The following is a 22017-nucleotide window of genomic DNA, read 5'->3' on the forward strand; positions in this document are numbered from 1 at the left end:
TGAATATGAACTACTCTTAGTGATTTGTTTCTAACAAATAAAATGTGACAAATGATGGTTTATAACTTCAGGGACTCGATCTTAAAAAGCATGCCTGACTGTCTCTTGGAGCCTGGGGCAGCACTGAGCCTGAAAGTTGGACTAGTAAAGGGTCAATTCTCCTATAGGGGCCAAAACCTGTTAGAAATATCAGCTCCCTCATTACAACCCAGGGTGACTGAGGTCCAGGGGCTAAACTGCACCACGGTAAGTCGTCTGGAGCTGCCTGACACAGGGACAAAGGGAGGGGTGGAAATCACACCCGATGGCAGATCTAAGGTCTTAGTATAATCCAAACGATGAGAGATGAAAATCAGAGCTGGAAAGGCGTGTATAATTGAGACATAGCAAGCAGTAATATTTCAGGATGAAGACTTGAAGAGGAGGAACCTGAATCAGGCAGCACCCCCTCAACTGGCCATGGGAGGAGGAGACCATGGCCAGGTCTAATCTGGACAAGACAGGTTAGAAGCTCAAAGTAGACTGGGGATTTTCAAACCTGGATGCACAAGAGAAGCTTTCTAAAACATAAATTTACCAGGGTGCCTGGGTGGCTCAGTTGGCTAGGTGTCTGCCTTTGGTCATGGTCAGGTCATGATCTCAGGGGGTCCTGGGTTCGAGCCCACATCAGTCTCCTTGCTCAGTGGGGAGCCTGCTTCTCCCTGTGCCTGCTGCTCCCCCAGCTTGTGCTCTTTCTGACAAAGAAAGTATTTTTTAAAAAATAAAAATTTTTTAAAAATGTAAATTACCGGGCCCCACCTCCAGAGATCCTGATTCTAATGTCCAAAGAGGAACCTGACAATCTGCATTTCTACCGAGTTCCTTAGGCATTCCAGACACTCCTGGTGTCTTTTGAAAAGGGCTATGCCAGGCAGATGGGCTGGAATTATGCAGGGCTTTGAGTCCAACTCTGGCACAGCAGGAAGAACATACAGAGGAGATGCCTTTGAGCAGACAGGCATTCGTGTTCCCTGAATCTAGATATCTGCCTGTCCCACCACTATGTCCCCTGGATAATTTCTTAAGCCTCACCCTCTGTTCTATGCCACTCCTTTCACCATCAAAAAAAAAAAAAAAAAAAAAAAAAAAAATTCAATGACTGTGAAGTAACTGCTATCATTTACTGAGCAGCCACTACAGATTCATTAACAGCATACAATTCTGACATCAAACTCAGTAAGGGGAGCACTCTTATTACCTCCAATGTACAAATGAGAACCCAGAACTGACAGAGTTCGGTTAACTGGCCCCGAATCATTCAGTGGGTTGGAATAAAACTTTAGCCATCATCCTAACTGTCTAACAGTGAGAGAGGTCTGTCCCTTAGGAAGCAGGAAGCCCATTTTGCCCCCACAGTAAAACAAAATCCATCAGGCAGCAAAGTACCACATAATGAGCTTTTGCAGTCATTATTTTTCAAAGAGAAATGAGATGAGATGATACCTTGTTTAATGAAAGCTTGGATGCAATTCATTTCCTTTTAAAGCAGAACATAATCGAGATGCTTTTGATATTTCTCTAAGAACCCCTGCGACAGGGCAACCTTCAAAAAACATCAAATAGAAGTCAGGGGAAATCTCTGTGTTCGCTATTTCTTTCCCATCATGTGCACAAATGACTGATCTGTAGCTTATTTATTTGCAATTCTGACCCCCAGAGACAAAGCCTATTCAGCTCTGTTTGGTGTTGGGTTTCTTACAGCTGGATAGGAAAGTTGGAAACTGAAACGTCCAACACATTCTTTCTACAACCCATATGACAAATATCAGGCAGCATTTAAACTCTTCTATTTTAGATCAATTTTAGAATATTGAACCTCAGGTATGGGATATGTTAATAAATGAAAAATATCAGTTTACAACAATCTTTTAAATTATGTCTTAGGCTGATGTCTTGGCTTGGGTTCCCATAGCAGCAGACTCTGAGTCCAGAACCCAAATTCAAGGAGCGTCTTCTGGAGGTGACCACAGGATACAATGATGGAGGAGAGGGGAAGTGAGACAGGAAAAGGAAGCAGCCAACAAAGGACACTCTGTCATGCAAGTTAACACCATGGGCAGCCCCCCCTCCCCCCAATGCCATTGGGAACTCTGGAGCCAGGTTGGATGGCATCTTGGCTGAGTTAGTGCACAGGGCTGGGGGTAAGGAATCTGAGTTATTTAAACAGCAACCTCTGTCACTTGTTATTTGAAGGCTGCTCCCAGGGGCCATGAATTCTCTGGCACATCCAGCTTGCCACAGACAGTTGTAGAAGGGGCTATGGCTGCCAAAACAGGAGGGGAAAAAAATGAAAATGAAAAAAGTTGAGGGAAGATGCAGATCCTGGCAACTGGAACCAGGCAGGGATGATACCTTGTTTAATGAGTGTTTGGATGCAATTCATTTCTATCCCATGGTGGTAAAGTCCAAAGGAGAATTGGTAAGAGTATCCTGACTGTCTGCAGCTCCTAGGTACCCCAGAGTCTAGAGCTCAAGGCAAAAGCATAGGTGTTACTAGGTTTTCACCAAGTGTGATCCCAGGGAGGAGTGAGGTAAAAGGGAGTAAGGCAGAGAAAGGCTAAGTCAGTGCAAGGAGACATTTCCAAGCTCGCTGTCTCTTGTTAACAAGTGCACGTGATTACTCCATCTCATAAAGCTATCTCTTCAGAGGGTGTACAAACTACTGCATTGCAGGACAGTCTGTCCCGAGGAAGGGAAGAGGAGACTTAGCCCTCAGCTTCTGTATCTTGCTGGTGAAAGGTTTTCCCCATGATGCATTAACTCCTGAACACCCCCATATTCTGCATGTGAGGACATCAAGTGGGTCTCTTTACTCTTCATAACTCAAAAGCAAGAAGGAAGCCAAGAGTAGGAGGTGAGAGGCACCCAGCAGAGGCAGGAGAGGGACTGCAGAGTGGACCTGGGGGACGTGGGTAGAGTCCATACATCCCCAGCTAATGCGGTGGCAGTCAGGGAAGAAAAGCTGGCCAAAGACCTCAGAAACAGGGAAGGACAAAAGGATCTGAGATGTTGCCCGAGATATGCCTGATACATTTTTGTTATGTTTATGTGTACATGCATAAAACATGCACTCACGTGTACAAACACCATCACATTTAACAGACAATAGTTACCAAAAGATGGTGGTAAAGATCCAACCAAATTTTATTCCATCCTACATTCTTTAATACATGCTGCAAGTTTTGTATAAGAAAGGTATTTTTTTTTTAAGATTTTTTTTTTTTATTTGTCAGAGAGAGAGGGAGAGAGAGCAAGCACAGGCAGACAGAATGGCAGGCAGGGGCAGAGGGAGAAGCAGGCTCCCCGCCAAGCAAGGAGCCTGATGTGGGACTCGATCCCAGGACGCTGGGATCATGACCTGAGCTGAAGGCAGCTGCTTAACCAACTGAGCCACCCAGGCGTCCCAAGAAAGGTATTTTGACTTTATAATGGGTAAGGGTCATGTGGATAATTTTAGAAAGGGAGACAGAGTAGCAACTGCTTATTTTTTTTTTAAGATTTTATTTATTTATTAGTCAGAGAGAGAGAGGGAGAGAGAACAGGCAGACAGAGTGGCAGGCAGAGGCAGAAGGCGAAGCAGGCTCCCTGCCGAGCAAGGAGCCAGATGTGGGACTGGATCCCAGGACTCTGGGATCATGACCTGAGCTGAAGGCAGCCGTTTAACCAACTGAGCCACCCAGGCATCCCGCAACTGCTTATTTTTTAAAGAAAAACAAAGCAGCAAAAAAAATCAGTATTCTGTTTTACTTGATAGGCACAGCCCAAGTTGTCTTCTTCAACAAAAGTCTAAATCTTTTAAGAGACTGTTTAGAAAGCAGTAATAAGTCATTTTTTTCAGTGTGAGAGTTATAATTCTTGTCTTATGATAAAATAAGATAACTCTTTATCTTATGTTAAAATTTATGATAAAAATTATTTCAAATAATTTAAGAATATACGTTGTTTATATATCTTGCTTCATTAGCCAATAGGTATTATTGACCAAATACTTTCTGAGTAATACTTGCCCTGACAATGGGCAAGGTACCTACCAGTCATTGGTGATAACAAGAAAAATCAAAAAGAATTGTTACCAGCTAGGTGCGCACACTGGAGTAGGTAGGATCAGTTAAGGCAGTGAAAAATCAGTACCCAGTAAGTATCCAAACACTTTCTGATCATTTCCAGCCTCCCTTGCAAAGAAGTGAGGGCCATGTGACTATTTCTGTCCAATGAGCTGTGAGCTGAGGCGTGGCTCCGACTCTCGCTACCCCTGGAGCGATGCCCACTGAGGCCACGTTTTGCTCGATGACCTACCTACAAGAGGGTAAAGGACCACCGGACCCACTTCAGGTCTTGCACGGATAAGCTATAAATCTTGGCTGTGTTAAGCTCTTGAGGTTTCAGGGTTATCACCACACTGTTGCCAAGGTCAGCCTGGCTAATACATAGACATGTAAGCGCTTGCAGTGTGCAGGTGAATTCATTGCGCTGTTGAAACAAAAGAAAGGAGAATTAACCAAGCTAAAGCTGCCACTTACGCTCGGGATACTAAGTCCTAACAGCCACGTGGAGGAACAGCTTTCTCCACAGCCCGGACTGAGTGTAGACCTTTTCTTGTTCCAGGATCCACAAAGAAAACCTGACAGTCTTATGGGTCGTTGTTATCCAGTGGATCTACCAGAGAAGCATGTCCAAATACACTGACGCCAAAGTACAGAGAGACCCACCAAGTGACATGTGTCATTCCGTGGGGTACCTCACTTTAGAACGCATATCCTGACAAACCTCCGACATCGTACTTTTAAAATTTTACAATGTAGCAGACTCCTAAATTTTTGCAGTGCTTTACTTCTACCCCTAATAAGACAGGACAACAAGGGCACATGACTTTTTGATATTTTTCCCCATAATCTATCACCTCAGTCTAATCATGAGAAAACACCAGACAAAGCAGAAGTGAGGGCCATTCTGTAAAATATCCGGCCAGGATTTTTCAAAAATGTTAAGATTATAAAAACAAATGAACAACAAACAAAAAACAACATAAGAAAAGACTGAGTATGTGTCAGAGATTGAAGGAAACTAAGGAGCCATTATAACTCAAGGTAATATGGTATCTTGGATTGAATCCTGGAACAGGATTCAATCTAAATTGAATCTAAATTTAGATATTGGATATCTAAATTCAGTATCTAAACTAATATCTAAAAAGGTATTAGTGGAAGAATTGGTGACATCTGAATGTCATCTAAGGTTTGGATAATAATGTTGCACCAATGTTTATTTCATAGTTTTGATGAATGTGCTGTGGTTTTGCAAGTTGTTAGCATTAGGGGAAGCTGAGAGAAGGGTATACCAGACCTCTGTATACTAGCTTTATTGCTCTTCTGTAAATCCAAACTATTAAATGGTTAAAAGTTTGGAGAAAGGAAGATAGAAAGGGTCTGGTTAGTAAGATCGAATATACAGAAAGGAAAAACCAAGGTATCCGTGAGAAAGTCCGTGTGTGTGTGTGTGTGTGTGTGTGTGTGTGTGTGTTGGTGAGTCTGTGTGATGTTGCGTGGGTCTGGGTGTGGTTGGGGGCCATCTGGTGTGTGGGGTGTGTGTATATATGTCTCTGGGTGGATGACTGTTTATGTGTGTATATGTTGGAAGAGGGGTGAATTTACATGCACACGGCTCTACTGGGAGGGTTCTACTTGAATGAGAGTGAGCACAGCCTTAAATTTTGAGTCCTAGGCACCTAGGGTGCTTGCCTCACCCTAGACCTAGTTTAAAGAGGCTGCCAAGAAGAGCAAAAGATCACAGAGGGGGCACCTGGATTTGAACCAGGGACCTCTTGATCTGCAGTCAAATGCTCTACCACTGAGCTATACCCCCTGATGGCAATGAGCTTCACATAAACACTTATTTCCCTTTTATGAGTTACATCATCCTTCATAAATACCTTTTACAGCTGAGATTCTTCTTGGGTTTAAATTCATCTTCAATTCCCTTCCAGCCACACACCAGCTCCCAGAACATGTATACTCGTTCTCTTCCCAGCACCTAAAACTCCATGTAATTCTCAGTATAATTTCCCGGTTTTTAAAATACAATACCAACTGCCCAGAAATCTCTGGGCACATCTATTAATTAGTGTTTTTCCCCCACACCCACGTCAATGAATGTTTTAAATATCATGAGTCATTAACGAGTATTGATTGGACAGGGAGGGAACCTTAACTGGGTATCCAGAAACTTCAGAGGTTCCGGTATAACTCTGAAATTGTAGGCAGATGTGTGTATGTGCACGTATTGGATATTGTGTATGTTTTTATCACATTTTCAAAGGGCAACTCAGGGTAATCTGTCACAGTTTACAGTCAAACAATGACAACAACGAGGTATTCCCAAGTCCAAAATTCATCTTTAATACCTCTAATGCCCATTCCCTTCAATTCCAGTCTGAGGATTTTTAATCTTGTGTATCTTTGAGACTGAGACGAAAGGTCAAGGGAATCTCTGCCATTGCAACAAATCCTCCCAGAGGAGGCCTGTCGCCTCCATAAAGCCGGGGAGGGAACAGAGCCAGAGCCTCAGCTCACCAGCCCTCGGAGAACCCAGATACTCCTTCCCAGCCACTCCCCTCTGAGGCCCTACAAGAACCTCAGATTTCATATCCGGTGCGCCCCAAAACAAACTTGCCACCTTCCAGCCCAAACCTGCACCTCTTCCTAATTTTGCTTTGTTGTCATAATAACAGCTCATATTTACCAGACACCTGCCAGACACAGTACTAAAGGTTCTGCCCATAACTTCCCAGGAGATCATTACAGAAATGCCATAAAACAGGTATTAATATGCACATATGGATTTTGCAGGTAGGGAAACAGAAGCACAGAGCGGTCACACAGATAGGAGGTACCAAGCCCGGGGTTCTGGTGCAGGCTCGGGGCTCAGGGCCAGGCCTGCCTCCCTAACCATACCATCAGCCTCCTCCCCATCTTGGTTGCTGACACCACCGTGTACTCAGTCATTCGGTCAAAACACTGACAGCCGTGGGCTTCTCTCACCTTCTCTTCTCCAGCTCCAGCTAATCTCTGGGTATTGCTGATTTTAGCGCTGACGTCGCTTAGGTCCATCCCCACCCCTGCACTGGCAATGCCACCACCCCCTAAATGGCCTTCCAGCCTCCACCGCTCACAGCCACCCTCCTGCGGCTCCCACAGCAGCCTGTTTAAAATGGAGTCTATCTAGGTCACAGCCCTTTAAATGCCTTCCCTAGAAACTCGAGTCACTTGGCACCAGGGGCAGGTTTCTTTTCACGTGGATCCTATCTGCCCCTTCAACTTCATCTGCTGACACTCCCGTATCTTGCTGTGAGCTCCAGCTGCCCCCACCTGCCTTGGCCCAGGCAGCCTAGTCTGCCTGCAACTCAGCCGCCCCTCCACACGGCCCTTCCTCCGCTCCGTTTCAGTCCTATGAAATATCATTCAGCTTTGAAACTGGAATTTGCCACTAGCAATTCAAGGAAGCCTCCCTTAACCTCCCCTCCTCTGGATGGAAGGCATGGTTGCCTCCTCTGCGTGCCCCACGTTGGCACAGCTCCCTGCATGTCCTGTCCCTCTGATTGTGTATTTGCGGGCGTGCTTCCTGGTAGACAGTGCACTGACGCCATGGGCCGTGCCTTAGTCACCTTTGGGTTCCCGCTTTGCACAGTCCTGGCTCACAGTTGGTGCTCTGTGCTATTCAGGCTCTTCTAGAGATGCAGCATGGCCTGGGCTGCGGGCAGGGGTTGGACTCTGACAATAGTCTGACCTCTGGCCCGCACCTGGGTTCTGAGTAAAGGCACCCACGGTGGGAGTGTGGGGCTGAAGGAAAGGATTGAGAGGAAGAAAGGTAATAGAGATTCCCAGAGCTTTAGATCAGGGAAAGAGTGCAGCTCCCTATACTTCGGGTCCATTCACGCTCACCCCAGCAGTGTTTTGTGAATGAAGACTTACTTTCCTAGGGCGCTGCTACAGTGTGGGCACAGTCACTAAATCACTGGGTTGACCCTGCAGCCCAAAGTTTCTAAAACTAGATGGACAGTTCTGGCACCTTGGGAGAATTGCCAAGTGGAATTTTGTCACAAAACTTTTAACACTAAGATGGTATGAGTAACATCATGAAGTCACTGAGAATGTGTGTTCTGAGTCCAAATCCTAGACCTTCTCTTTGTATATTTTCGACCATTAGCCAATTACCAAGAGTCTCCAAGTCTTTCTGTCTCCTCATGTAAAATGAAGATACTGATGGTAGCGTATGTATCTTGTAAAATTTTGGAGAGAAATAGAGGACAGAACTGATGTGAAGAATTCAGACTGGTGCCTGGCATATACACAAAGGATATTAGTTATCATTCTGCCATGAGTTATGGAAAATAATAGAGCCAAAGTTAATTCATATTCTCCTGAAGCAAAAACTCAAATGTACAGGGGGCACCTGGATTTGAACCAGGGACCTCTTGATCTGCAGTCAAATGCTCTACCCCTGAGCTATACCCCCAGTGATATAAGCTTGTTTTTATAGTCTATTTCTCTCTCAACTCGCTGGTTCTGAAACCTCCAATGAATGACTCAGGGGAGCTAAAATTAGAGTGAATGCTGCCTGGAAGGCGTCTGGGCATTACAAGCGTTAGAAGAAGTTTATTATGAAAAAAGACAGGAGTCCTGAGAATGAAGCCCTTGGAGCCCAGAAACTCTTCTTAGACTTCCCAATACCCAGAGGCTCTCTGTTTACCCTATCTCACATAAAGCGAATCTCAGTGCCAGGTAAAAATCATCAGGGTTTCCACAAATGGCAACATCAATATAATGCCGATGACTGGATTCTTGTCACACTTCCTTTAGAGCCGGGGCTCCTAGCAACTGAAATTCTCATTCCTCTTCATGACTTCACAGAACTAAGATCATAACGGGCCCTCAATAGATATTTGTTACATTAAATTGATTCTGGGAAAAAATATGCATAAATAATATAATGGGTGTGATTTAGCTTTTCCAAGCCATGACTGTAAGATGATTTTAATCTTACAAAAACAGATGGTCAGTGAGTTACATTCTTATGTAACATAACTTGCCTGGAACTTGGAATATTGTCAACTCCAAAAGGTCATTTGATGAAGAGAAAAAAGGCTCCAAACAAGAGCCTTTAATCAACTAAGTAAATTATTTATCCTGGTCCTACCTACCACCAAAGTTTCCTTTTCAACTTCCAAAAACAACCTCAATTAAAGTCACGTATATTTTGTGGCTTTATATGAAGACATCTCTCATCCTAATAAACTGTTCAAGTCCATCTTATGGAAATCTGGCGTGTTTAAACCTATTGAAAAGTCTCTTTTCTGCTGATTTCTCAGACCACATACTTTTTTCAGGTCTTTTCAAAGGATCTTAAGTTTGGGCTACTTTATGTAAGGGCTGTGGTTGGTTGGGAGTTCAGGAAAGGGGAGAAACTCCATTCTATTCTTTTTCTCCTCTGCCCCAGGTTGGATTTGAGAGCCCAGAAAGGAATCACAATGCACGATTTGCTCATTGTTCTTTTCTCACCTAGAACATCAGTGGAGCTGAGATTTTAGCAGCAATAGATGTAATGTGTGCTTCATATCTAAGAACCAACACTGAAAAGGGTTTGGAAATCATTTATCCCAACCACTTCTTTTGCAGACCAAGACACAGATGGAGGAAAACTAAGGACTCTTGTTTGTTTAAAGTCACAGACATATCTGAGTGGTTCATTTGGTTAAGTGTCCGACTCTTGATTTCAGCTCAGGTCATGATGATCTTAGAGTCCTGGAATCAAGCCCTGCATTGGGCTCTGAGCTCAGCAAGGAGTCTGCTGGAGATTCTCTCTCTCTTCCCTTCTGTCCTACCCTGGCTCACTCTCTCTCTTTCTTAAATAAATGGATGAATCTTCAAATAAATAAATAAACAAACAAAGTCACAGACATACCAAAGCAAAATCAGAACCAAGGTTCCACCTACTACCAGCTCCTTGGAGAACCCCAAGCCAGATATAATGTGTGACTGTGGGATAAATATCAAATTTACTGTCAACTGAAAAAAAGAGGGAAAACTGAAAAAGAACAAAGGCCTTTATTTGGAGTATCAGAGTTGTAATTAGGGACTCACAGATTCCAGATCGAGTAGTAAGAAAAGGGTCCTGCTCCTGTGGGGAAAGCACAGGATTTTGTGAGAAAGCAGCAGGGGGTAATCACATGATTTAGATAAAGAAGAGAAGAAAAGAAACTGCTCACTTGGTGCTGACTGATTGAGCTGCTTCTATCTTATTGATTCCTTTATTGAGCTGTCAAACAAAACTGTCTCTCATATGTACCAACCAACTTCACTGTCCTCCTATGATCCAAATGCCAGTGGCTCTGTCGAAATTTTATGAGCATCTACTTGTAAACCAATTGCCGCGTCTAGCCCAGCTCAAGAGTTCATTAGTTGAGGGGCACCTGGGTGGCTCAGTGGGTTAGGGGCCTCTGCCTTCGGCTCAGGTCATGGTCCCGGGGTCCTGAGATTGAGCCCTGCATCGGGCTTTCTGCTCAGTGGGGAGCCTGCTTCCCCTCTCTCTGCCTACCTCTCTGCCTGCTTCTCGGCCTACTTGTGAGCTCTCTCTGTCAAATAAATAAATAAAATCTTTTTAAAAAAAAAAAAAGAGTTCATTAGTTGGAAAGGAAAATGGGGTTTCAAATGGTCTCTAATGTCCAGAAATGTTATCCAATTCCACATTACATGTAAGTAGACTAAATATCCTGTTTTGCTGTGGATTCTCCTGGTTTCAGCACTGAGGGTCTCGTGTTCCATGAACTCACCCAGGAAACCGGCTTTCATTGGTTACCCTACATATTATCTTATTTTTTTTCTCATCTACAGTATTTCCCAAACTGAATCATTCACTTTCCCCTATCACAAGGTCTACCATACCGGTATTTACTTACTATTTGTCTTAAAATCAACCTACCATTTTTTTTTTTTTTATTTCGCCTCATCCTATGCAAAAATATCCTTGAAATCATGCCAATTGTACTTCCTTCTACTACACATCAAAATAAATACAAAGCTATTGAAATGTGTTAAAATTGTATTAAACACATATTGCACTTATAATTTGCCATGCCTGGTTCTAAGAACTTTACAAATATTAATTCACTTAATCCTTAAAACAACTCAGTGAGAGAACTGTTACCACTTTTACAATGAGGAAATTGAGGCACAGTGAAGTTAAATACCTTACCCAAAGTCACACAGCTGGTAAATATGTCCATGTGTCCCCAAAGTCATCTTGGAAACCCTTGGTTTCCAAGGGTTTCTTGGAACTTGGCAACTCCGATCCTTGTCTTCCTTATTCTTGTGAATTGCCTTTATGTTATTTTTCCTCAAAATGTGCGTGTTCATCAGGGGAACATATGGGATGGGCATCAGACTCCTCTCGGGATGGTAGAAACCGTGCTGGAACAGTGGAGCATTGTATGCACAATGACTCTTCACAGAAGATACAAATGAAACCTTTTAAAAATTTGTTGGCCTGCCCTGGTGCACAGAAGGCTACTACTTCTTCAGAGGCAGTTGACAGATTTATGCCTAGGACAACACAGCTGCAGGAGCGGAAAAGAAGAGAAGATGATCGTAAAGTTGGAACTTTTCTCGGAACAAGCACGAGTAGTAATGAGGTTATGATTGGGCCTCTGTTACCTCACATACCTAAAGTGGACATGCATGACGACTCGTTGAATACAACAGAGAATTTAAGTCGGAATAAACTTCAAGAGGTCATTTCATCTGTGCCCAAACCTCCAGAAGAGAAGCTGGAAGATGTGGGGACAAGTCGTTCATTAAAGCAAAGAAGAAGAATATAGACTGCCAGCAACCAGTTATGTTTCTGTGGTTCTGTTAACTTTTTACTTCTAGCCTGTCACTTTAATTGTTGAAGAGATTGTACTGCTGGTATTTTTTAATGCACTTCTCTTTATAATGTCATTCAAGCTACTTATCTAATAAAATTTCATCTTTTAAAATTAAAAAAAAAAGTGTGATGGTTTTAGAGTGCCTAGACATTTGACCAAACATTGTTCTTGGTGTGTCTGTACAAGATTAACATTTTGAATCGGAGATCGAATAAAGCAGATGGATTCTCCCTTTTTGGATGGGCCTCATCCAATCCACTGAAGGCCTGAAAAGAAGAAAAAGTAACAGGGACCTCCTCCTGCCTGACTTCCTTGAGCTAGGGCATTAGTCTAGTCCTGCCTTCAGAATCAAATAGAAATATCAGCTCCTGGGTCTTGAGCCTGCTGTCTTTCCATCTGGTATTCACACCATTTTGTCTCAGGTCTTTGGACTCAGACTGGAACTACTCATCAGCTCTTCTGGGTCTTCTGCTTGATGACCACGGATCTTGGGACTTTTCAGCTTCTGTAATAAATCTATTTATATAGCTGTTGGTTCTGTTTCTCAGGAGAACCCTAGTATACACAGCAGACTCTGGGAAGAATAGTTGGGCCTGCACTGGCCTTGAGGATACTGGCCATATTTGTTGAGCTTTCATATACCTCAAGAGGCACAGAACAACACCACCTGCCCTACCTACAAGCTAGGGGATCAGGAAAGATGGTTGAATTGACCTAACTTCTCTTCCCTTTATCATCATGTCAAACATGTGAACTGGTTCTCATTGTCAAAACATAAGGAAAAGTTAATATGTGTTTTAATTGAAAGGTATATAAGCCAAACAATCTCACCTGAGCTCCAAAGCCCATCAAAGATTTACATCAAAGCTACAGGAGAGGAGGAGATGACAGCACAAGACATCTTGCAGAAACGGGAAAACTGTGGCAATTATTCAAAATATGTTCAATCACAGAGTTTTAGAAACTGAACCTTCCTGATATTTCCAGATCCCATAGGACTATTTCATAAGGGGAACGAATTAGAATTTAAGTTTCAGTAATCAGAAGGCTCTTTCCCCTTATATTAAGGATTTTCCCCCCTTATATTCTTTCTTAGTTGAATTCTTTTTCACTTTTTCATCCTCAGGTTTCTTGACTCAAAAATGGGGATGTCGCCATTAGAAGATCTCCTTAATCTTTTCCAATCCCAACAATGTGTGACTCACAAATTCAAAATTTAGCTTCTAGTCAAAAATATGAGGATGGTCCAAAGATGGCAGAAAAAAGTGATTAAAAAGAAAGGGAAGGGGCGCCTGGGTGGCTCAGTGGGTTAAGGCCTCTGCCTTCAGCTCGGGTCATGATACCAGCATCCTGGGATCGGGTCCCGTGTCGGACTCTCTGCTAGGCAGGGAGCCTGCTTCCCCACCCCCCGGCCTGCCTCTCTGTCTACTTGTGATCTGTCTGTCAGATAAATAAATAAAATCTTTTAAAAATATAAAATAAAATAAAAAGAAAGGGAATATGTTACTGTGGGCACAAGATTTATCATCAGCCTTATTACCCTAATTTTTCCTCATTTCATTCCACACAACATTTTTTTTTCTTATAGATACCTATGTTCTGGCAAAAGATGCTCAATGTCACTAATCATAAGAGAAATGCAAACCAAAACCATAACGAGATATCACTTTATACCCCTTAAGATGGCTACTATGAAAGGAATAGAGAATAACAAGTGTTAATGAGGTTGAAGAGGAATTGGAACTCTCATGCAGTGTTGATGGGAATGTAAAATGGTGCAGCCTCTATGGAAAGCAGTATGGTGGTTCCTCAAAAAAATTAAAAATAGAACTACCATATGATCCAGCAATACTACTTCTCATACATATTACAATAGGATTCAAAGAAGAATATCAAAGAGATATTTGCACACCCATGTTCCCTGCTGCATTATTCACAGTAGCCAAGAGGTGGAAGCAACCCAACTGTTCATCAACAGATGAATGGATAAAGAAAATGTGGTATAAATATACAATGGAATATTATTCAGCCTTGAAAAAGAAGGAAATCCTACCATTTGTGACAAGATGGATCTGCCTGGAGGAGTTTATGCTAAGTGAGATAAGGCAGACACAGAATGACAAACAATGCACGATCCTACTTTTACAAGGAAGGTAAAACAGCCAAACTCATGGAACTGGAGAGTACATAGAATAGTGGTTACCAGGATCTGAGTGGAGGCAGAAACAGGGAAATGCCAGTGAAAGGATAGTTTCAGTTCCAGTTAACCCATATGAGTAAGTTCTGGAGATCTACAGTACAACATAGGGCCAAGAGTTGACAATATTTTATTGTATACTTAAAAATTTTCTCAGACAGTGGGTCTTATGTTAAGTGCTCTTACCACAAAAGGAAAAAGTCTATTAAGATAGATAGATAGATAGATAGACAGACAGACAGATAAAAATTTAGAAATAAAGGGGGTGAGAGGAAACTTGGAGGTAAGGTAAGGAATGCTTATAGCCTTGAATGTGGTGATAGTTTCATGAGGTTGTACTTATTTCCAAACTCATCAAGTTGTATACATTATACATGATACCTTTTTTTAAGTTAATCATACTCAATAAACTTTCTTTTCGATGGTTTAGGAAAAGAAAGAAAAAAATAGTTGTCAAGGGCTGGGGGAAGAAAGGAATTAATGTTTCAGTTTTGCAAAATAAGGAATTTTTAGAGATCTATTGCCCAACAATGTGAACATACTTAACACTAATGAACTATACCCTTAAGAATGATTAGAATGGTAAATTTAATGTTATGTGTTAAAAAAAAAAAAACTGTGCCCCAATATTACAAAGAAATTGAGTAATGAAACAAGCCACATCAAAACAAAACAAAACAAAAACAAAAACACCAACACACACCTACTGTAGAAATGGCAGGCAACATAAGCACTTACATCTCTTGATGGGAAGCTACTCCACAACTTCCAGCTTAGTGAAACAGATTTTGCCTGATTCATGGACTAAGACAAATTCTTCCTCTAACTCAACAGCAAACCCAAATGTCTCTGTCTGCTCCCAGCAGGGCCTGCCACCACCTGGCATTCTTTATTTCCCAGATGGTTACTGCATCATTTATTTTAGCCCCTTTTCATTATTCAATTAACAAAAAACCAAAATGAAGCTAATATTATAGCCTATTTTTCTGTTCTTGGAAAAGCAGCCTCGGGATTTAGCCCCACAGTCAAACCTGCAAATCCACCTGACCTGTGCTCAGGACACCTGACCTGTGCTCAGGATGCCTACTCTGTCCATAACCCATGTAGGGAAGTCATTCAAGTTCGTGTTGAGCCTTCAGCCAGGTGAAAGAAAGTTGGGGACTGGTGCATGTTAGTTTCACTTAAATTGTGGGGTGGGGGGATGTCCCAGTCAAAGGACACCAACATGGATTGTCATTGGGGAAAATCAGCCAAAGGTATTTTTAGTAACTGCTTTGCAGTTGACATCTCCAGAGCTTTCAAGGGAAAACCACCTGTTCTGCTATAGTCTTAGGTCACAGAAAAGGTTGTTTTTTACTTTCAAACTCACTCTCAAAATCACTGTCTCCTTCTCCCCTTCTCTCTTCCCTTCTTTCTTTCTCCCTCTCAAAGCAATCTAGATTCAATCTCCCAGGGTTCAATTTATTCTCTAAATGAAACAATGGCCCTTTTACAAGGTCCATTCAAGCTACTCAGATTACAGGGTTTCAGTGCAGAAGTTAAAATTTCACATACAAATGTGCCTTATTTATTTGAAAGTTTGTTCCCTGCAAGTTACTGTGTGACAACCATAGTCCTGTGTCCTTCTATGAACACCTTTGCTAATTTGCTTCATGAAATATTGTCTTGCTATCATATATTGCCCTCTCTACGTTTTCCTAAAAGTCGTCCAAAAATAGCCAACCTGACAGTAATCTCTTTGACATCAGTCTTGGCAATATTTTTCTAGATATTCCTCTGCAGGCAAGTAAAAGTAAACTACTGGGACTGCACCAAAATAGTTTTTGGACAGTGAAGGAAACCATCAAAAAAAAAAAAAAAAAAAGACAATCTACTGACTGGGAGAAGATATTTGTAAATGATACATCCAATAAGTGGTTAATATCTCAAATATATAAAGAACTTCTGCACGTCAACACCAACAAACAAACAAATAATCTGATTTTAAAATGGGTGGAGAACCTGAACAGACATCTCTCCAAAGAAGACATCCAGATGGCCAACAGACACATGAAAAGATGCTCAAGATCACTCATCATCAGGGAAATACAAATCAAAACTACAGTGATATATCACCTCACACCTGTCAGACTGGCTAGAATCAAAAAGACAAGAAACAACAAGTCTTACTGAGAATGTGGAGAAATAGGAACCCTTATGAATGGTTGGTGGGAATGCAAACTAGTACACCCACTGTGGAAAACAATATGAAGTTTCCTCAAAAAATTAAAAATAGGCATGCCATACTATCAATAATTCCACTACCAGGGGTGCCTGGGTGGCTCAGCCAGTTAAGTATTCAGCTCTTGGTTTTGGCTCAGGTCATGATCTCATGGGTGGTGGGATCCAGCCCCACATCAGGCTCTATGCTCAACAGGGAGCCGGCTTGAAGATTTGTTCCCTCTGCCATTCCACCCCCTCTCCCATGCTCTCTCCCTCTCTCTCTCAAATAAATAAATTAATCCTTCAATAATAATAATAATAATAATAATAATAATAATAATAATTCCACTACTGGGTATTCACACAAAGAAAACAAAAACACTAATTCGAAAAGATATATGCATCCCTATGTTTATTGCAGCATTATTTACAATAGTCAAGATATGGAAGAAACCTAAGTGACCATTGATAGATGAGTGGATAAAGAAGATGTGAGATATATATACAGATAGATATAGATAGAGATAGAGATAGAAAAATAGAGATAGATATCTATATCTATCTATCTATATATATATGTAATGAAATAGTACTTAGCCATAAAAAGAATTAGATCTTGCCATTTGTGACAACATGGGTGAAACTAGAGAGTATTATGTTAAGTAAATAAGTCAGAAAAAGATAAATATTATATGATTCACTTATATGTGGCATCTAAAAAAACAAAAAAATGAACAAAAAAAGCAGGAACAGACTCGTTAATAAGAGAACAAACCATCAGTTGCCAAAGGGAACAGGGTAAGAGAATGGACAAATGGGTGAAAGGGAAAGGAGACACAGGCTTCCAGTTACTGGAATGAAGAAGTCATGGGGATGAAAGCCACTGCATAGGGAATAGAGTCAGTGATATCGTAATAGCATCGCATGGGGACAGATGGCAGCCACACTTGTGGTGAGCACAGCATAACATACTGAGTTGTGGAGTCACTATGTTATACACCTAAAACTAATGTAACACTGTGTATCAACTATGCCTCAATAAAAAAATTTAATTAAATAAACATAGCCAACCTGCCAATTGTTTGGATGGAGCACTGAATATATGGTTATTGGGAGGATAAAGACAATAATTTAATTCATAGATGTGGTGGCTTGAATGAAATCAACTGAGCTAAGCTGGAACTACAACTCCCAGAATTCCTTTCTCTGCATGGTTCTGGGCTAGGGTTGCCCCCACAAGAGAGTGCAGGAGATACAAAGGTGGAGGGAAGGAAGTGTTCACATTGAGATAGAGGGAGCTAGGGCAGGTGCTGTTGTGGTTCACTCGTACGCACTGCTTTCTGGGCCCACTTTATTGGTTTTGGGCAGTCCAGGCCCATGGTTCTGTCCACTTCCTGCTGGACCTCCTCCTCAGCTTCTCTGAATCCTGGGCCACATTTATGAGCAGCTTTGGGGTGAAACGTGTCAGCAGCTCACCCACATCATTGAAGATGGAAGTTTGGAGACATGGAGAGACTGATAGGGGTTCCAGTTTGTCCTTTCTCTTTCCCACTTCATGTCTGTCTTCACTCTCAGACTGCTGGCCTCAGGCCCAGCACCAGACCCAGGATATCAGACTAATGTATATTGCTCAGTTAGCTCCCACAACTGCATAAGGTCTCACCTCTATAATAAGTCCTTTATATCACATATATGTTTCTGATTCAATCCTAATTACTGGAGAAATAACTCAGCAAACACCACATAGAAGCTGAAATTCTTAGGTCTGAGCAAATTGTTCTTTATAATGGCATTCTCCCTTACCATTACCTGTTCATGCCTGTTTAGGGTCACTTTATATCTGAAATCAGCCCTGTGTATATATCAAATCATAATTTCTTGCTCCAAATATATAGGGTTTTTTTTTTCCTTTCTCATTAAGCTTTATCTAGCAGTAACTGAAAACTTCAATCTAAGAATCTCCCCTTTATGTTATGGAGAAGAACACTGGCTAGCTGTCAACTCCAGCTCCATTCAATCAGACCTTTGGGCAAGCCCCTGAATCTCTTTGGATCGCCCAACCTTTATCTGCAGAAAGAAAGAGCTAGAATTGATCTCTCAAGACTCCTCCAACTTCAAACATTCCATTCAAAATATATCTTTTAAATAACACTCCATATACACTAAGGGAAGCATCAACTTTAAAGGAGCTGGAAATAAATATTCCTAGAAGCAAATTTTTAGACTTTTGTACATTTTCAAAGATATGTCAAGCCATAGACACAGCTATATAAAAGCATATTTCAGAATGAAATTCAGAGTCGATTTAATATTCAGTCACTGTAATTAAATTAATTCTAGTTTTTAGCGTATTTATTCACATGGTTTTTAGCATATTTATTCACATGGTTTTTATTTTCTTTTGATAGTCTTGCTTTTCAAATATATACTGCCTCAATCCTATTTGGAAGTGTGTGAAATATAAACTGTAAGGAAATAACTAAAATATTCCAGTAGCTCTGAAGGAAAACTACTATAGGTTAAAACTCCTTGATTATGTCCCCAGGAAACTGCAAGTTAATGCATTATTTAAGATTGCTGGGAAGAATACAGTTCTCAAAGGGCCTTGATTAACTTCTGGGAAGTGAATTCGGCTTGGGAAAAAAAAAAAAACAAGCATAAAGTTTTTTCTGACTTGGCCAACTTCACATGGACTGAAAGAGCTTTAGTCTTTGTTTTTCAGGAAAACTGCTTCCTCTACCTGGGTCCTCCAAGCTTCCTGAGCTAATGCGTACCTATACCCAGGACCCTACTTCATGTGAGGGACATCAGACATTAACAGAATTTCTAGTCCTTCCCACCCCAAGGATAGAGAGCTATATATCTCATTTTATCACCAGTCTCTGCCCAGTGGTGGTCAGGTGCCTGCCCCAGAACCAAACCCAGGGACCAGAGCTCTGCCCACTATGGATGGGTGGCCCAGGTATGTGGGTGTCTCCCTTCCCTTCTCTCCTGGCCTTACCTATGAGTCCATTTCTTGTCGCCAAGCAAAGGTAACCCAGAAGGCAAAACTAAGAGCCCAGAAGGCAGAGTCAAGATGGATAGAAAACCATGACAGTAGCCCCAAGCCCCTAACAGGGAATTAGTCACATGTGCCTTGCTAGATTCTAGAATTGCTGTGGACCAGGGGCTGTTGTGTGCCTCCCGTTTCCACTCTTTTTTGAATGGGAGTGCCTATTGTGGTTATCCTGTGCCTGTCCCATCATAGTGGGATGCATGATCAATCTCTTCAGTTCACAGGTTTTCAGAGTGAAAAAAGATGGTTCCCAAGAAGAAGGATTTGAGGAGCCATACCTAAGGGGTCTCATTTGCACCTGTACCTTGAGGCTGAGCTTGATTTCATAAAGGGATGAGACTTTGTAGGGACTTGGGAGAAGTGAATATATTTTGCACGTGGGAAGGATGTAAACAATTGTGGTCGGTAGATTGTCTGTGTTTTAAAACACATTTTAAAACATGACCCCGAAATTCTTCACCATTTCTCCCCTTAAAAAGCAGTTTCCTCCACTTGATTCTGACCAGGCACTTCGGGACTTCTACAACCCACAAAGGATGGCAGAAGCAATGTGCTAGGACTTCTGAGACTGGGTCAGAAAGAGACATTCAGCTTCCGCCTATTTTTCTTGGGATTCTAGCTCTTGGATCCCAGCTACCATGCTGGGAGGAAGCCCAAGCCGCCACCTGGAAAGCTCATGTGTGGGTATTCAGCCCAATAGCCCCAGCTTCTGTCCAGCAACAAGACATGTGAGTGAACAGGTCTTTAGATCACTCCAGTCCTGGCTGGGAAGACATCCCCAGACTTCAGGTCTTCCCAACTGAGGCCCCAGATGATGCAAAGCAGAGACAAACCATCTTCATCGTGCCCCTTCTCAATTTCCGACACATAAGTGTAATAAATAGCTGTTGCTGGGCGCCTGGGTGGCTCAATGGTTTAAGCCGCTGCCTTCGGCTCAGGTCATGATCTCAGGGTTCTGGGATAGAGTCCCACATCGGGCTCTCTGCTCAGCAGGGAGCCTGCTTCCCTCTCTCTCTCTCTGCCTGCCTCTCTGCCTACTTGTGATCTCTCTCTGTCAAATAAATAAATAAAATCTTTAAATAAATAGCCATTGTTTTGCACATTAACTTCAGAATGGTTTATCACATAGCAGTACATGTGTAGAGCTACCTGTCTGTATTCCCTGTTCTTGCTATAGCTGATGGGGCATTCCACTACTCTATGCCTCAACCAGGATTGGAGACTGCAAAGCCCTTGGGTCCTGTTTCTTTTCTACCCCACTGACTGTCCCCGGCCAGTGTCACCATCTATGAGGCCCAGTTCCAGACCCCGTCCTTCCTCCCCTGCTCTGATTTGTAGGGTCACTGCTTTATGGATGAAACCCAAGACAGTACAGGCATAATGGTGAGTGACATGATTATGACTAGGCAATAAATAAGGAAAATGAAATCAAAGTCTAATAGTTGAATTTTGGTCTGGTGAGCAAAGCCCAACATGCCTGAATGTTCTGTTTGTTCTTATCTGTCCTGGCACCTCCATCTAGAACGTTGTCTTTTATCTCCAGTCTCCCATTGATCTAAGATGAGTACTAATGACCAGTGATTGATAAGTTTCTGGCAAAGCTCCAGCTTCACTTGGCAGAGCTCCAGGCTAGGTACCAATCCTCAGACCCCTGCCTAGGCAAGCCAGGATGCCCAGTGAGGGAAAGCGTGCAGCCAGCAGCACTTTCCCACACAGTCAGATCTCCTGCTCAGCACCTACCCATCCTCCTACACACCCAGTTCCAGCTTCCTCTAGGTCTGAGATCTCCAGGCTTCAAGGAAGTGAGACGTTCTCCTTCTCCCAAAATGGCATCTGGCACACAGCCCCAGTGTCTCTGTTCCCTCTGTTCCCTGCCTCATTCTGCCAGCCAATGTCATCAGCTTTCCTCTTACTGAAAAGCCATGTGTTACATATGGACTACAGTAGTCCCCCAAATAATGACAGTAATGCCAACAAGAAGGCCTGCCGCAGGGGAAGGGGCCGCGGGATTCAACGAACTAAGCAACAGATTCACTAGACTGCCCACTGTTAAGGGATGTGGCAGCAACTCCTCCCCACTGGCCTGAGATCTTGGATGTCATAGCCTAAAACCAGGTGACAAGGCATCTGTGGAGGGCAATGCAGCAACCCAGCAGTGGGTGGTGAAGATTAGGAACAAAAAATGGAAATTGACAGATGGCAGATCCTGCAGCCAAGAACAGATTCTTCAGTTTGACATGGTTGGCATACAGATTTTAACTAGAACTTGGTAGAGATCAGGGTTTTTGCCGTAGAAGAAGCCCCTGGCTCCCATAAGGTCTCAAGTTTGCTTTGCTTTGCTTTCACTAATGTTTCTCTACTTTCCACGAACTTCAGAAGGTGGGGGAGGGGATGTGTGTGCTGGGGGAAAGGGAGTGGCAGATCAAGGAGAATTTTAAGTCCTAGATCTAAACTTTGAAATCCTAAAATGTTTCAGTTATAAAAAGACGTCCCAATTTCAGAAACCAGTTCTGTAAACAGTTTTCAGAAGTCAGGAGACTCGTAGAGACCTGGCTGACAAAATTTTCATTTGCCTCTTCCATATTTCATAGTGCCACTCTCTATGGT

The 22017-nt window shown here is 42.4% G+C and overlaps 2 non-coding genes across 2 annotated transcripts; both read right to left on the reverse strand.

Moving 5' to 3' along the window:
* Window positions 1-5829: 5829 nt before the first annotated feature.
* Window positions 5830-5901, reverse strand: TRNAC-GCA. The gene has a single exon. It is a non-coding gene; the product is annotated as a tRNA-Cys (tRNA).
* A 2577-nt stretch (window positions 5902-8478) lies between these two features.
* On the reverse strand, window positions 8479-8550 carry TRNAC-GCA. The gene has a single exon. It is a non-coding gene; the product is annotated as a tRNA-Cys (tRNA).
* Between the last annotated feature and the right edge of the window lie 13467 nt (window positions 8551-22017).

This window comes from Enhydra lutris, unplaced genomic scaffold (genome assembly GCF_002288905.1).
Source record: "Enhydra lutris kenyoni isolate GAN:26980312 unplaced genomic scaffold, ASM228890v2 scaffoldscaffold39, whole genome shotgun sequence".
Classification (NCBI taxonomy): Eukaryota; Metazoa; Chordata; class Mammalia; order Carnivora; family Mustelidae; genus Enhydra; species Enhydra lutris.